Source organism: Chlorocebus sabaeus, chromosome 11 (assembly GCF_047675955.1).
Source record: "Chlorocebus sabaeus isolate Y175 chromosome 11, mChlSab1.0.hap1, whole genome shotgun sequence".
Taxonomy (NCBI): Eukaryota; Metazoa; Chordata; class Mammalia; order Primates; family Cercopithecidae; genus Chlorocebus; species Chlorocebus sabaeus.
In genome coordinates, this window is record NC_132914.1 from 112,186,493 (window position 1) to 112,201,900 (window position 15,408).

At 42.8% G+C, this 15,408-nt stretch overlaps 1 long non-coding RNA gene across 1 annotated transcript in view; it reads left to right on the plus strand.

Moving 5' to 3' along the window:
- The first annotated feature begins 1,042 nt into the window (after nucleotides 1-1,042).
- Nucleotides 1,043-15,408, plus strand: part of LOC140712801 (uncharacterized) — a 78,203-nt gene continuing 63,837 nt past the window's right edge. Inside the window, exon 1 of the long non-coding RNA XR_012094599.1 lies at nucleotides 1,043-1,429. This is a non-coding gene — a long non-coding RNA (uncharacterized lncRNA). The remainder of the gene's footprint in view (nucleotides 1,430-15,408) is intronic.

A 15,408-nucleotide genomic window follows, 5' to 3' on the forward strand; every position in this document is an offset into this window, starting at 1 on the left:
TGAGGCAGGAAAGAGAAGAAAGTCAAGAAAGGGCATCATTATCAAGCCAGTCGTAGTGAGGGAAACTGGAGCGTTACTCCCTGGGAATTGCTGGCTGACAGCGAGTTATCTCAGTTGAGGGCCAAGGGAACTGGGGAAGTTATTTATTCAATTCCTGCAATAATTAGTTAAGGACTGTGGCTGTCTTTTTTGTTTTTTAACTGTTACGTAGCTTTTGTGTACATTTATGTGGTACCTGTGATATTTTGTTACATGCATGATTGTGTCATGATCAGGTCAGGGTATTTAGGGCATCCATCATCACCTTGTGTATTTATCATTTCTATGCACTGAGAACATTTCAAGTCCTCTTTTCTAGCTATTTTGAAATATACAATATGCTGTTGTTAACTATAGTCACGTTACTCTGCTATCAAACATTAGCACTTATTCTTTCTATCTAAGTATGTGTTTGTTCTCATTAACCAACCTCTCTTTATCCCTTACCCCTGTGGACACACCCTTCCCAGCCTCTGGTATCTGTCATTCTACGCTCTACCTCCATCAGTTTCCACTGTTGTGGCTCCCACATATGAATGGGAACATGCAATATGTGTCTTTCTATGCTTAGCTTTCTAAGTCTCTGTTGCATCTGGCTTTTCTTTTACATGATGACAAGAATATTTCTATGTCCAGGGGCTGCAGAAGGGACCCTCAGACAAAATTACAGGCATTAGTACAGCCACAGAGTTCCTAAAGGACTTTCAGCGTGTAAACTGACTGCCAAAGAGATAGTAGATCAATCACAGCATGTAGCAAGGAGAGGTAGGTATTAATTACCTTAACTGGTCGAAAGTTCAAGTTTGGGCTAGCTTCAGGCATAGCCGGATCCAGGGGCTAAAGAAGCAATGGCAGGACTTGGTCTATAACACTTTATCGTTGGTTCTTCTTTCCTAGGCTTTGGCTCTGTTCTCAGGAAGGGCTGCACACCTTGTGTTGACTGCCAGTAGCTCCCAGCTTATATCCAATTCAGCAACCCCAGTGAAAACAGAACATTGCCACACCTCAAACAATTTCAGTAGAAGACCTGGGATTTGTTCTTATTGGTTAGTTAATAGTAAGGCATTTAACAATTAACTTAATCTGTCTGGGCTCCACAAGTCTTCAGCTGTACAAGGACACTGCAACACTACCGTCAGCTGGAATCATTTGGTTGAAGGTGAACCCCATTCTACCTTCTTCAAGAATCTTTCCATATTTCATGGCACATTTGTGCCAGCATTATTTTAAATGTTATCCTTTGACTAGTTTGGTTCTTCTGTCTATATATGATCAACCTAAATAATGCTCCCATTCCTTACTCAGCTTTTTCTTTGGCACAGATGCTCTTCCACAGGGACCTCTATGCTCTAACTCAGATGTGGCCCTCTTGGATGAAACTGTCACATTGGTAAGAACTGTTTTGATAACAAGTGGCAGAAAATTTGATTAAAGTTGTGTTAATATCCAGATGCATTTACCTACCTGTATATATACATATATATATGTACATATGTGTATTAACATAACTTCTACTAAAATTGTTTGAGGTGGGGAAATATTCTGTTTTCACTGGGGTTGCTGAATTGGATGTAAACTGGGAACTACAGGCAGTTGATGCACCATCGTAAGTGCAGTCCTGCCTAAGAGTAGAGCCAAAGTTGAGGAAAGAAGAACCAACGATAAAGCACTAGAGACCAAGGCCTGCAAATGCTTCTTTAGTACTTGGATCCAACTATGCCTGAAGTTAGTCTAAACTTGAACTTTCAACCAGTTAAGGCAATTAATACCTACCCCTCCTTGGTACATATGCACTTACTTACCCTATGTGCATATGTGTGTGTGTGTGTGTGCACGTATAAGGGTTTGCGTGTGTGTATTACCTACCATAAAGTTACAGATATCCATACAGGTAGGTAAGTGCATAGGTATATAAATAAATACACACACACACACACACATTGTAATATATATACATACTCCTATATACCTATATAAATTTACCTACATACATATGTTCACATAACTTAAAAACCCAGGGACTAGCTTGTTTTCTATTTCCAGGTCTCACATAGGGTGGTCCATCCACCGACTCTGCCTTCCTTTGGTTTTATCTGTTCCCAGACAGGCTGTCTCTTTTTGCTGGCGAGATCCTAGGTAGTTCCAGCCTCAGAGTCTCTCATTTGCATTCATAGAAAAGGGGAGAGTTTCTGTTGCCAAAAGGTCACACAAAAGTGCCAGAATTCAGTTTCACCTGCTCCAATTGGTCTGATTTGGAACGCTTTTTCATCCCTGCACCAATCACTAGTCTTGGGAGAATCTGACGCTCTCATTGACCAGCCTTGGACTACATATCATCTTCTGACTTCAAGGTGCAGTTAGTTTGACCAGAGTCATGTAGACCAAAAATAGGGAAGAGCTGTTGCTAGAAATAGGAAGACCAATATCCTCCTCACTTCTCTGCAGCATTGACTTTTCACTTATTTTTTCCTGCAGAGAATCCTCCCTAAATCACTGTCCAGCATACATTCACACCGTAAAACACATCATCTCTGGTCCACTGTCTTCTGTTACAATGCCTGTCATGATACATATCAGGGGTCTCTCCATCCTTCCCCACCGCTGACTCTCACATTAGTCTGTGAGTTCCTTGAGGATACATATGCTCTCACTGTTTTTAACATGCCCAGCATATATTGCACAGAGCCTAGCATGTATTGGCTATATGAGAAGCCTTTGAGGAACAAAGGAGGAGAGAAACAAAGAATAAAGGACTCAATATTAAGTCCTATACTCCCTTCCAAGCTGACGGTTTGGAACTGGATATTGTACTGGTACCATGCAACATATTCATGTTGCACTTTCAACTCAGTATGTTCCAAACTGAACTTACTATCTTATTTTCCAGACCTTACCTAGCTCACCACATTCCCCACCTTGCTGTCATGGACTTCATGACATATATGTGTCTTGGCAACTTACCAGAGGTCTAACCTGGTGGTCCTAGACCTCGTGTTTCAGAAAGTCCATGAACTTTTAAAAATCATATAACATTTTTAAATGCACATGTTCCTGTGAATTTACTTGAGGAACTGGGTCCATGGACTTCATCAGACTGACCAAAGAGTGAGTCCTGTTTCTCTTTCTGAACTATTATGGATGGAATTGTGTCCCTGAAAAATTCTTAGGTCAGTGTCCTAATCCTCCAGCACCTCGGAATGTGACCTTATTTGGGAATCAAGTTAAAATGAGGTCATGAGGGAGGGCCTGAAACCAGTATGACCCATATCATTATAAGAAGGAGAAATTTTGAGATGGACACACACATAGGACAACATCATGGGAAGATGAAGGCAGAGATTGGGGCAATACTTCTATTAGGTTGGTGCAGAAGTTATCACAGTTTTTCTTTTGAAAGTAATGGCAAACATCACAATTATTTTCATTACTTTTGCACCAACTTAATATAAGCTAAGGAATGCAAAAGATTGCCAGCAAATGACCAGAAGATAGAGGGGAGGCATGGAACAGATCTTCTCTCACAGCCTCAGAAGGAACCAGCCCTACTGACACCTCGATCTTGGACTTCTAGACTCCAGACTGGTGAGACAACATATTTCTGTTGTTTAAGCCACCCAGTTTGTGGTAATTTGTTATGGCAGGCCGGTAAATGAATACAGGATCTCCACAAAATACACTCACCTTTCAGGCAGGCCAAGAGGATTGTTTACTCTCAGAGCTTCAAGCCGGGAACTTACTTACACACCAAAAAAGGGGCACAGAAGTGGGAGGGAGGGAGGGGCCGCTATCCCAAAGTCCTGGAGCCTCATCTCCACACATTCATGAGAGTCAGGTATAGGCTTTTATCTCATGGCCAGATTCAGGGGTCCCTCATCCTGGGCCTGCACCTCCAGAGAAAGTGAGGCCCAGGAACTTGTGAGTTTGTTGTTGCTTGTGTTACCGAATATCCATAAAATGCAAAATGGCACCATGACCTAATGAAGTATTAACCCTGCCTCATCACTGCACATCAACCATGAAAGCAGGCTCTTCATGGCCAGGGCTGTTTCAAGGAGATTTAAGAATATATTTGAGGCTTCTGAAGGATGGTTGGAAGTTAGGGTGTCTGCAAATGGACCTCCAAGAACCCAGGACAGGGGACATGGACCAGAAGCACCCCCTGATCTGCCAGCAGTCTCCGACATGCTGTTCTTCCCTCCCACCCCTTTTAAGGGCGTGCTGCTCTTCCCTCCCACCATGCTAACGTTGGAAGGAATAAAAACTCAGAGTCAAAAATTTGAGTTTACGTTATAGCTTTACTCATGAGACATGAGACAAATGACTTAGTCCTTCTGAGCCTCAGTTTCCTCCTCTGTAAAATGGAAATAATTATTATAGATGCTTCACAGAGTTGTGAAAACATAATGGGATTCTATCTATCTATGTATCTATGTATGTATGTATGTGTCTATCTCTATCTATCTACCATCTATCTATCTATCTATCTATCTATCTATCTATCTATCTATCTATCTGGAATGAGAATGCCCCTGGATCATAGTAGACACTTGTTAACCCGAAGCTACTTTATTTTTATTGTTGCTTTTCTTATTGTGATTTTTTTCTGACATTAAAAGACAATGTTTACTTTCAGAGCTCCAAGCGCAGAACTCACACACCAAAAAAGGGGCACGGAGGTGGGAGGGAGGATAGGGGTAAAACAAATGGTTGTCAGCCTGATCCCATTGATCTCTTCAGTCTTCAGAAAGTGGGAAAGTAGGAGTAGGTAATTCAAATAATCACCATTTATTGCCTGCTCTGGGTTAAGCATGTCATATGTCTCATCCCAGTATTTCTAGCAACAGCCCTCTATTGGCCTTATTGAGGAAACAGAAGGTCAGAGAAGGTAAAAACCTTGCTTGTGTTTCACAGTTGCTGGGAAGTGACAAATTCAGGATTTGAGCCTTGTTCACAGGACATCAAATGCCATGTTTTTTCCATGACACCACACCCAGAACCCCTGTTTCCGATGCACCTTAGTCTTGTATCATTTCTGGGGGTGAAAGGTCAGGGGTCCTGGTGCCCTAATGCAGTTCTTGGTCTGTTTTTCCCCATGAGGTCTTTTGATCCCCTTGTGTGTCCATCCAGTCCCAGCTCCAGTTGCTGGGAGGTCAGCGTCCGCCCGCTACCTGCAGACTCCAGAGGCCAGGAGCTGTGTGGGCTGTGCCTGTAAAGCAGTTTGATGATGTGCTAAGTGTCACTGCTTAATGAGCTGCAGGACCAAACACTCAAGGTAGGGGCCAGGGAGGCCAGCACAGCCCCCAGACACATGCTCCTGCCCAAGTTCAGTCGTAAACGTCACAACCAAGGGTGGGTCTGGAGCCACAGGCTCCGAGATCCCCAACTTCCGCTGCCCCATTGGTCTTGGACTAATCCACTCAACAGCTCACCCTGATTTCCTCCTCCACCCTCCCACCCCCCAACCCATCCTCAGGGCCGTCACCATGGGAGGTCTCCTCTCACAACAGGGCAAAGCAATTAAGGCCAGACGGGGCGAATTAAACCAGAAAGAATGAGTTTCCTCCAGTGCCAGGGAAATATTTGGGGCCTTACTTCCGAGGAGGAACTGGTAGGAGAGATGGACGGCAGTTGAGTGGGGAAGATGAAGACTGATGGAACCGTATCAAGGAGCAGGAAAGAGAAAAGAGATGTGCATATCCAAGAAGTGCATGACTTCCTCAGGGCTGCCTCTGGACAAAGACTAAAGTGGAAATAGCAAAGAAAGGGAGAATGGCAGAACCCCCCATTGGTTCATTCACTTAATAGGTTAAATTTGACCTGGGTGTTTTGAATACAAAAGCAAATTGGAGATCACAGTGAATTGATTAGGAGTCGGGGCTTTGAAATGTGATGGACCTGGCTGTTTCCATCATTCATTAGTGGGATAAACCTGGGCAAGGGACCCAACTTCCCTGAACCTCAGTTTCCTCATCTGTAAAATGGGAATTAAATGCATCTGTTGTGCCAGGGTTCTGGGGGGAAATTAATATAATTTACATAAAATGAATATTGCTTTGCACAGAATAGATGTTCAAGAAAATTAATACATCATATATAGGCTCCTCTATATGTGTCTGCTGAATGAATAATTATAGTTTGTGCTTATTAGCATTTTATGCATATTAACTTACTAAGGTTTCACAAATATTTGAGGAAGTCATTGTTACTATCTCCCTTTCTTTTGAAATGAGAAACTGAGGCAACTGGGGGTTAAGTTACCCTCCAAATTCACACAGCTATTAAGAGGTCCAGGTGGGACTTGAACTCAGGGAGTTTAGCTCCAGAAACTATGCACCTAAAGGCCAAACTACACTGTCCTCTGGCAATGCGGGGAAAGAAAAAAAGAAAGTAATTATATGTTTAATAAGTGGGAATTGGGTCAGAAAGTCCTTGGAGATCTCTGAAAAGAATTGAACTCAGTAGGTTTCCCTGCCCTTGGCTGGGAATGGACACACACACTCAAGCACACAAACACACCCTTGTGTGTGCATGCATTGGCCTCTGCTGACCTCCAGCTGCTACCCTCTGCATGCCCTGCAGCAGTGGCTGCTTCCTGGGAAGAGGTGGATGGAGTTGCTGTGTGGATGCATAAAGCCAAGTCTGCTGACCCTGTAACCCCACCTCCATCCCACACTGCCCTCCTCCTCCCTACTTCCCCCCTTCCTTCCCTCCCTCCAGGGCTTGGTGCAAACATGGTATCCAATTTGTTACCTACACAGGAAGGTCAGGGCCCTGCTGACTTCTGCTCTTTTCTCAGCGTGGGTCACTTGGCTATAACTTGCTTGTTTTCCTCTCTGTTCTTTGGAAGAGTGAATGGGAAATGGGGAGGGAACTGGCAACAGACGGTGACCTCTGACTATAAGAAATTTGTTGGGGGAAGGTGCTTTTCTGGAGTCCTAAATAGATCTGAAAATTGTCTAGACAGGACTATGGTGGGAATACTTTGATGGAGAACTTGAGGTTCACCATAGATTGCAGGACAGACAAATTGCGTCTTCTATGATAATGGAGGTTGACAGACAAAGCACTATGTGATATTGTGTATGTGTGTGTGTGTATGTGTTCAAACATGTGTGTGCTTATATGAGCACTTTTCTGCCCATAGATGTCATCAGAATTTCAAAAGGATTTGAGTTCCCATAGGGTTAAGATCCACTGGCCTAAAATCAGGGAGCACTGATGGGAGAATTTCTGTATTGACCTGTGAAATTGAGCACCAAAAAAACAATGCTGTGGACTCACAGAGTCCAGCTATCACACTATTTGGTCCAGGAAACCCAATTCAAATGTCTACAGTGACAAAAGGTGAATTTAAATGAGTGAGTTCAGACAACTGAAAGAAAAATCTTAGGGTTTAGGAGACAATATGGACTAAGTGAGATTGTAGCAGGTCAGATAGTGGAGAGCAATGCATATCCCAGATAAGGATCCACAGCTCAGCTGCATCCATTGTTGCCGTAGTGGAATGTTGACCCAACTTTGCTGAATCTTTCAGGATTTTTGAGCAAAGTCAGTGTATTGTTTTGTTCTTACACGGCTCTAATGAAATACCTGGAACTGGGTAATTTATAAAGAAAAGAGGTTTAACTGGGTCACAGTTCCACAGGCTGTACAGGAACCATGGCTGGGAGGTCTCAGGAAACTCACAATCATGGCAGAAGGTTAAGAGGGAAGCAGGCATGTCTTCACATGGCCAGAGCAGGAGAAAGAGAGAGCAAAGGGGTAGGTGCTACACACTTTTAAACAACCAGATCTCGTGAGAACTCACTCACTATCATGAGAACAGCAAGGGGGAAATCCACCCCCATGATCCAATCGCTTCCCACCAGGCCTCTTCTCCAACACTGGGGATTACAATGTGATGTGAGATTTGGGTAGGGACACAAATCCAAACCATATCAGTCAGAAAGCCAGATTTCTATCTGAAACATTCTAACTTTTAAATGTTGGCTCAGTTAAAACTAGAATACTGGGCAAGCCAAACAAAACAAATGCATAGGCCAGATCTAGCCTGTGGGCCTCTAGTTGTTGGCCTCTGAAAGTTTGTCTCTATCGTTTTCTAGGTAGAGAAACTCCAAACCAGAAAAGGGAAGTGGTCTCTCTCCTTAAGGTCACGTAGAGAAAGTGTATGACAGAACCAGGACTCAAAATTCAGGTCCTTTAAGGCACAACCCTTCTTTCTCCTACCCTACTGGGCTGCTTAGGGAATAGCTCCTCACTTTCATGCTCAGCTGTTTCACCTCTCCAAGGAAGACCAGCAGTTATTCAGGCCTAGGTCATAGACATAGCTACTTCTTACTTATCCACCATGGGATTTATGGGAGATTTATTGCTGTGATGTCCCTAACTCTTCTCTCATTTAGAATACTTTATTTTTTCTTTTTCTTTTTTTTAATTGAGATGGAATCTTATTCTGTTGCCAAAGTTGGAGTATAGTGGCACGATCTTGGCTCACTGCAACCTCCGCCTCCCGGGTTCAAGCAATTCTTCTGCCTCAGTCTCTGAGTAACTGGGATTACAGGTACCCGCTACCATGCCCGGTTAATTTTTGTGTTTTTAGTAGAGACAGGGTTTCACCATGTTGACCAGGCTGGTCTTGAACTCCTGATCTAAGGTGATCCGCCCACCTTGGCCTCCCAAAGTGCTGGGATTATAGTCGTGAGCCACCACACCCACCCAGGGCAAAGTTTTGTACCCCACGCCTTGATTCTGAGTTTGGCCATGTAACTCGCTTGGCCCTTGGCAGGTGTGATACAAAACAGGGCTTCAAAAGCACTAACAGATTTCTGCTTACTCTGCTCACTCTTGAATCCCTGCCATCCATTCATGAACTAACATGGACCAGCCTAAGCAAAGCATATGAGAAACTCATGTCTCAACCAAGGCCATTCTAAATCCCCAGCTAACTCCCCCAGCTGACCATAGGCACAAAAATAAGCCCTGCCTAAATCAACTGAGCTCAGCCAAGATAAACACAACCATCCAGCCATCTCCTAGACTCAGGAGACATTATTAAGTTGGTGCAAAAGCAGTCAAGGTTTTTGCAATTACTTTTAATAATACATGGTTATCACTTTAAGTCACTAAGTTTTGGGGTTGTATGTTACGTAGCAACAGCTAAGTATACTAGTAGAACAGGCGAGGATTCATCACTTCATGAATAAATGATTCAAAATATTGAATCCACGCTTCCCGGTCCTCAGTCTTTGATGTAAGTCTCCTACCTTTACTTAATAAACCTCAAATAATGAACACTTATTTGAACGTGGTCGGATTATCTTCTGTGTCTCAGGCACTGTACTTGTTGTTCTCCTGGTATGTTAGTAATTACATAAAAAATGTAATTACAGCCAGGCGTGGTGGCTCACACCTGTGATCCCAGCACTTTGGGAGGCTGAGGCGGGCGGATCATGAGGTCAGGAGATCGAGACCATCCTCGCTAACATGGTGAAACCCCATCTCTACTAAAAAATATATACAAAATTAGCTGGGCGAGGTGGCGGGCGCCTGTAGTCCCAGTTCCTCGGGAGGCTGAGGCAGGAGAATGGCATGAACCCGGGAGGCAGAGCGTGCAGTGAGCTGAGATCACAGCTCTGCACTCCAGCCTGGGGGACAGAGTGAGATTCCATCTCAAAAAAAAAAAAAAAAAAAAAAATGTAATTACATGATAGTTTTAAGAGGCAGGACAAGAAAAATAGAAAAGAAAATGTGTAGCCATCCAGGTAGGCAGGCGTCTTATAAAGAGCCCTTGAGTCACCTAGATCTGGTTTGGAATTCTAGTCCCACTGCTTCTTTGATTTGTGATCTTAAAGAAATGACCTGCTTCTCTGACTAACCTCAGCTTCCTTACTCAAAAAGTGAGAATGATAATGCCTATATTATTATGAGGAATAAATCAGGAAATGCATCTGATGGGAATTCATTCATTTGCAAGAAAAAGGAAATTTGACAGTGACTAACGCCATAAAGACACTTAATTATCTCATACAATTAGGAATCTGGAGGTCAACACCTGCTGGGATGGGTTTATGGCAGAACAATATCAGAGGAACGTCTCTAAGATACTCCTAACCTTTACCTCATGGTTGTAAAGTGCCTGCTTCACCTCCAGAAATCATGTCCACCTTCAGGGTAAAGGATGGGAGAAATTTTTGTATTTTTAGTAGAGATGGGGTTTCGCCATGTTGGCCAAGCTGGTCTCAAATTCCTGACCTCAGGTGATCCACACACCTCAGCTTCCCAAAGTGCTGGAATTACAGGTGTGAGCCACCATGCCCGGCCCACTTTTTAGAAGTTGAAACTTGCTAATGGCTTTAAAGGAGAGGAAGATTTGTTTTTTTCTGCTTTATGTCTTCAGGTAGACTAGGTTTCAGAGTATTTTCCCAATTATAGAAGAACTGGACTGGAGCACTGTCTGGGCTCACAATTTCTTTCCATGGTTGTGTGTACGCTTCATGCATCCCTTCTCCTGACTCCCAACTTTGGGGACTGTGTGTCTCCTTCACCCTAATCCTGTAACCCTGTAAGCCTAGTGGGCCTGCCCATGTTGTCACTCCACCACTCCTGCCGGACTTTTGATGGTCCTTTACTAGATTAGGTATGCAACTTTGGTTATGGATCACTTGATAAACATGGTAAGATGCAAATTCCCAGGCCAAACCACTAAAAATTCTGAATCAGTTTGGTAAAGTTGGAGGGGAGCTGGAATATATGCACATGTAATTCACATCCAAGATGGTCTTTGAGACACACTTTGGGAAACGTCATCCTACGATCTTGAAGCTAATGGTGCATGAGCCCAGAGCACCTATGGCCACTCGGCCACTTTCTCATTGCCTGGAGAAAGTCAGAGTTCAGGAAGACACAAGAAGGCAGCATGCAGAGAGAAGCAGAGTGAAGAAGTAAAGGAAAAAAGAGAATAGGATTTCAGTTCCCAGACATAGTGGTCTGTGAGACCAGCTCCACCCCTTCTCTTCCTGAGGCTTTAGTTGTATAAATCAGAGTGTTCTTTATTTCTTTCTAAATCTTGAACTTCTGTGACTTAAGAGGTCTACTCTGTAGATATGGGGAAGTACTGGTATACTGGCAGGTATAGCTGGTTTATTTGCAACATAAATCTTTCTGAAAATCTAATCCATAATATTCTGTAAGTAGACCGTATTTAATAATACCAAGTATATCAGGCACAGTGGCTGAGTTATGCTGCAGTAAGAACCACCCTCCAAATCTCAGTGGTTTAACATGAGTTTCTTTCTTTCTCATGCTACATACACTATGCATGTAGGCTGGAGGATTTCTGCTCCATGAAGTCTCTCAGAGATCCAGGCTGATACAGAGTTCATCTTGACCAATGTTTTCATAGTCACCACAGCAGTGGGAAATGAACATGGAAATCATGGATCATGGCTCTTAAAGTTTCTGTTCCAAAGTGACACAAGTCCCTTCTGTTCATATTTCAGTGGCCAAAGCAAAGTACATGGGTATGCATATCCCCAAAAGAGGACGAGAAGTACAATTCTCCTAGGTACCTGAAAAGAAAAGAATTAGAAATATTAGATTAGTGACACTATTGGCTACTGCATCAGAGGAACTCAGTGATTTCAGATAGTTTTAATAAAGAATGAATGAAAATATGAGCTAGAATATATTGACAGCCTAGAGTGGACCAGGCATTTTGCTTACATTATGTTACTTAATAGGTACCCAGCAAGATAGATATGGCTACCCCCAACTCACAGAGGCGGAAACAGGATTAGAACTAGTTCAACCATTATGGAAAACAGTATGGCGATTCCTCAAGGATCTAGAACTAGATGTACCATATGACCCAGCCATCCCATTACTGGGGATGTACCCAAAGGATTATAAATTATGCTGCTATAAAGACACATGCACACGTATGTTTATTGCAGCACTATTCACAATAGCAAAGACTTGGAATCAACCCAAATGTCCATCAGTGACAGATTGGATTAAGAAAATGTGGCACATATACACCATGGAATACTATGCAGCCATAAAAAAATGATGAGTTTGTGTCCTTTGTAGGGACATGGATGCAGCTGGAAACCATCATTCTCAGCAAACTATCACAAGAACAGAAAACCAAACACCGCATGTTCTCACTCATAGGTGGGAACTGAACAATGAGATCACTTGGACTCAGGAAGGGGAACATCACACACCAGGGCCTATCATGGGGAGGGGGGAGGGGGGAGGGATTGCATTGGGAGTTATACCTGATGTAAATGACGAGTTGATGGGTGCAGCACACCAACATGGCACATGTATACATACGTAACAAACCTGCACGTTGTGCACATGTACCCTAGAACTTAAAGTATAATAATAATAAATAAATTAAAAAAAATAAAAAGATAATAATAAAGAAATAAAAGGAAAAAAAAAAAAAAAAAAAAGGTTAGACAAGTGACCAATTATACTCAGCCAGTAAGTGATGGCTTTAACTTTGAATCTGGCTTACTCTTTCTCCCAAACCCATACTCTTAACCACCATGATTTTATCATTTATTTAACACCTTCTTTCAGAACACCCATATATTTTCAAAACACCAGGAGTGGCAAAGTAGCGTTAAGGAAGACATAAAGGTGACTCTTGAGGAGTTCACTTTCTGGCCATTAAAATATTCATGATCTGTCTTACGTGGAGTGAGAATTTTCATGTCAGGCTTCCCTTAAAGCAGGGGAATCAGCAATAAAACCAGAGAGCCAATATTAACACAATACATGATTTAACTTTCTCAGAGATTAAGTCTGGTGCTCAGCAGCTTATCAACTTTCTCTAGTGAGTGCCTGGTATAATCTCACTGTGAAAAAAAAGTCCCCTGAAGCCCTCCCTGAAAGGTTTCTTGATAATTTTAAAAGCCATGTTTTAAAAAATATATATTACTGTTTAGCAAATATCCACTCCCTCCCTCTCCTAATGTAGGCAGAGATTTTCTGCATGCTGCTAAGTTTGGGCTTGGTCATATGACTTGCTTTGGTCAATGCAATGTTAGAGGGCATGATGTATGCATGAGTCCTTAAACATGCTTGCATGTTTGGGTTCAGGTTTTGAGCTTTCTTAATCCATGATGATAAAGGCATGACTCAGGTAGTCACTGCCCTTTTATCCAAGACTCCAGAATAAATACACATGCAGCACATGTGGAGTCATGGAGCCAAGTCAAGCCCACATCAGCTGAGCCACAGTTGATTACAGACCCATGAATGTGAGAATAAATGCTTGTAGCTATTAGTCACTGGATTTGTGGGATGTTTTGTTATGCAGCATTACTACAATAGCTGACTAATACACCATTTATCTTGCACACTGGTGGGAGATGAAAGTTGAACCCAAGGACATTTCATGGGTCATTTATTTAGGACTGTTTAATCTGGAGAGGTGGAGTGGATCTCCAGATATTTCAAGGGGCCTGATGGACTCTTGGCATAAGGAAGGGCGCAAGACTAGAAGTTAGGAACACTTGAATTCTAATCTAAATTTTGACTCACACATGCTGTTTGAAGATGGATAAGTCATTCTCCTTTCTTGTTTTTATTGTTTTATTTTCTGTATAAGGGCTGGTCTAGATTGTAATGGCAAATAGGTCTAAATAACCACCAAGATTAATTAGTGATGGTTGTCTGGAGCACTCACAAATTGGAGGATGGATCTAGGCAAGGTATAAAAGTCCTGTAATTGATTATTGATGTCTGCTATGGGCATAGATTTTGTTTAATTTTTTTCATTTCTTGCCCACTCTATACATCTGGGACCATAGGAGTATAAGAAGCCAGCCAGTTGACCTTGTGCCCTGGCAAAGATTGAGTCAGAGAGAAATTGGATCTCCTGTGAAAGAACAGGAAAGAACAGGAGGGACTGGAGTTCACAGACTATGTGAGGTTAGGGTGACTCTTTTGTAAAATTCTTTGCATTTCCACAGCAGAGTGTCTGTGGAGAGTTGCAGCTGTGATGGTGAAGTTGGCAGGCTGCTTGGAGCACACACCCCTTTGCCCATCGAACTGTGGGGAATCTAAGCTGACAAATTCTAGGGCTTTAAGAATTAAAGCTGATAAAGAGCGTTCAAAGGGGCTGAGGGGAGCTGGCAGCTTTGGTTCATTTAAGGGCAGGTGCAAGTCCTCATGAGGGGGTGACAGGTATCAGTTGGTCAATGAAACAAAACTGCCAAACCTGTGACCAATCAGAGTTGAGTAAGAATCAAAGTGGAGGCATCCAGCCTTCCATTTTTTCATGCATTTTTCATTGAGGAATTTAATTGGCTGGCCCCAGGTGCTAGTTTTGAAAGTATCCCCTCTTCTTTAAAAATATGCTTACACCTGGCATCAGGGCTCTTTCTACAGCCTTTGGATTAACCACTGAGCGTCATATTTTAAAGCAGCTTAGAGAACATAGATTCAAAGATTAGTCTGCACACAGGGCGGCTGTTGGAAAAAGCAAGGGCATCTTCTCGCATGGGTGAAAAAAGAAAATCAGCCAGAAGTTTGCACAATGAAAAAAATGTGTTGGTCTTATTCCCTCAGGGTCCAGTTCAGCCACCTGTTTGTTCAGTGTCCTTGCTTGTCTGGCCACAGTGAGGTCGGTCAGGTCAGAGGCCTATCACCAGGCAGAGATCCAGTCTGCCTTGTTTTCCCTTGCAGGTCTGGATCCTAGCATGATGTCTGGCACATGAAAGGACCTCCATAATCATTTTCTGATGGAATGAATGCCTGCCAGGACAGATGTGCCCGGGAATAGCGTTAAGCAGAGGGGGTAAATGAGAAGTCCATTTAATGCAAACTTTGGGGTTGAGACTTGGCTGCAGTTTGATAAACACTACAGTTAGAGTTTTCTAAGCACTTACTGTGCATCAGACACTGTTGTAAGCCCTCCACATGGATGATCTCCTTTAATGCTCATGTCAAAACCTGGGAGTTAGATACTGTTGTGATCTACCCTTAGGTATCCATACCTAGCAACATACTGAGACATTAGAAGTTAAGTAGCATGCCCAAGATCACATAGCTCATAAGTGGCCAAGATCTGAACCAAGGAAATCAGATTTTATAAGCCCCATTTGTAGACACTGTATTACGTATTTAGAGCAGTGGTTCCCAGTCACCTGGAGAGCCAATTAGAACACAGATTTCTGGTCCCTCCCACCCCTCCAGAGTTTCTGACTTTGTTCTTCTGGAGTGGGTCCTGAGAATTTGCATTTCTTACAAGCTCCCTGGTGATGTTGATGCTGCTGTTTCAGGGATCACACTTTAGGAAATAATCATTTAGGGGTAATAGCAAATGTTGGTGACTTAACACCATTTCAGTTTACT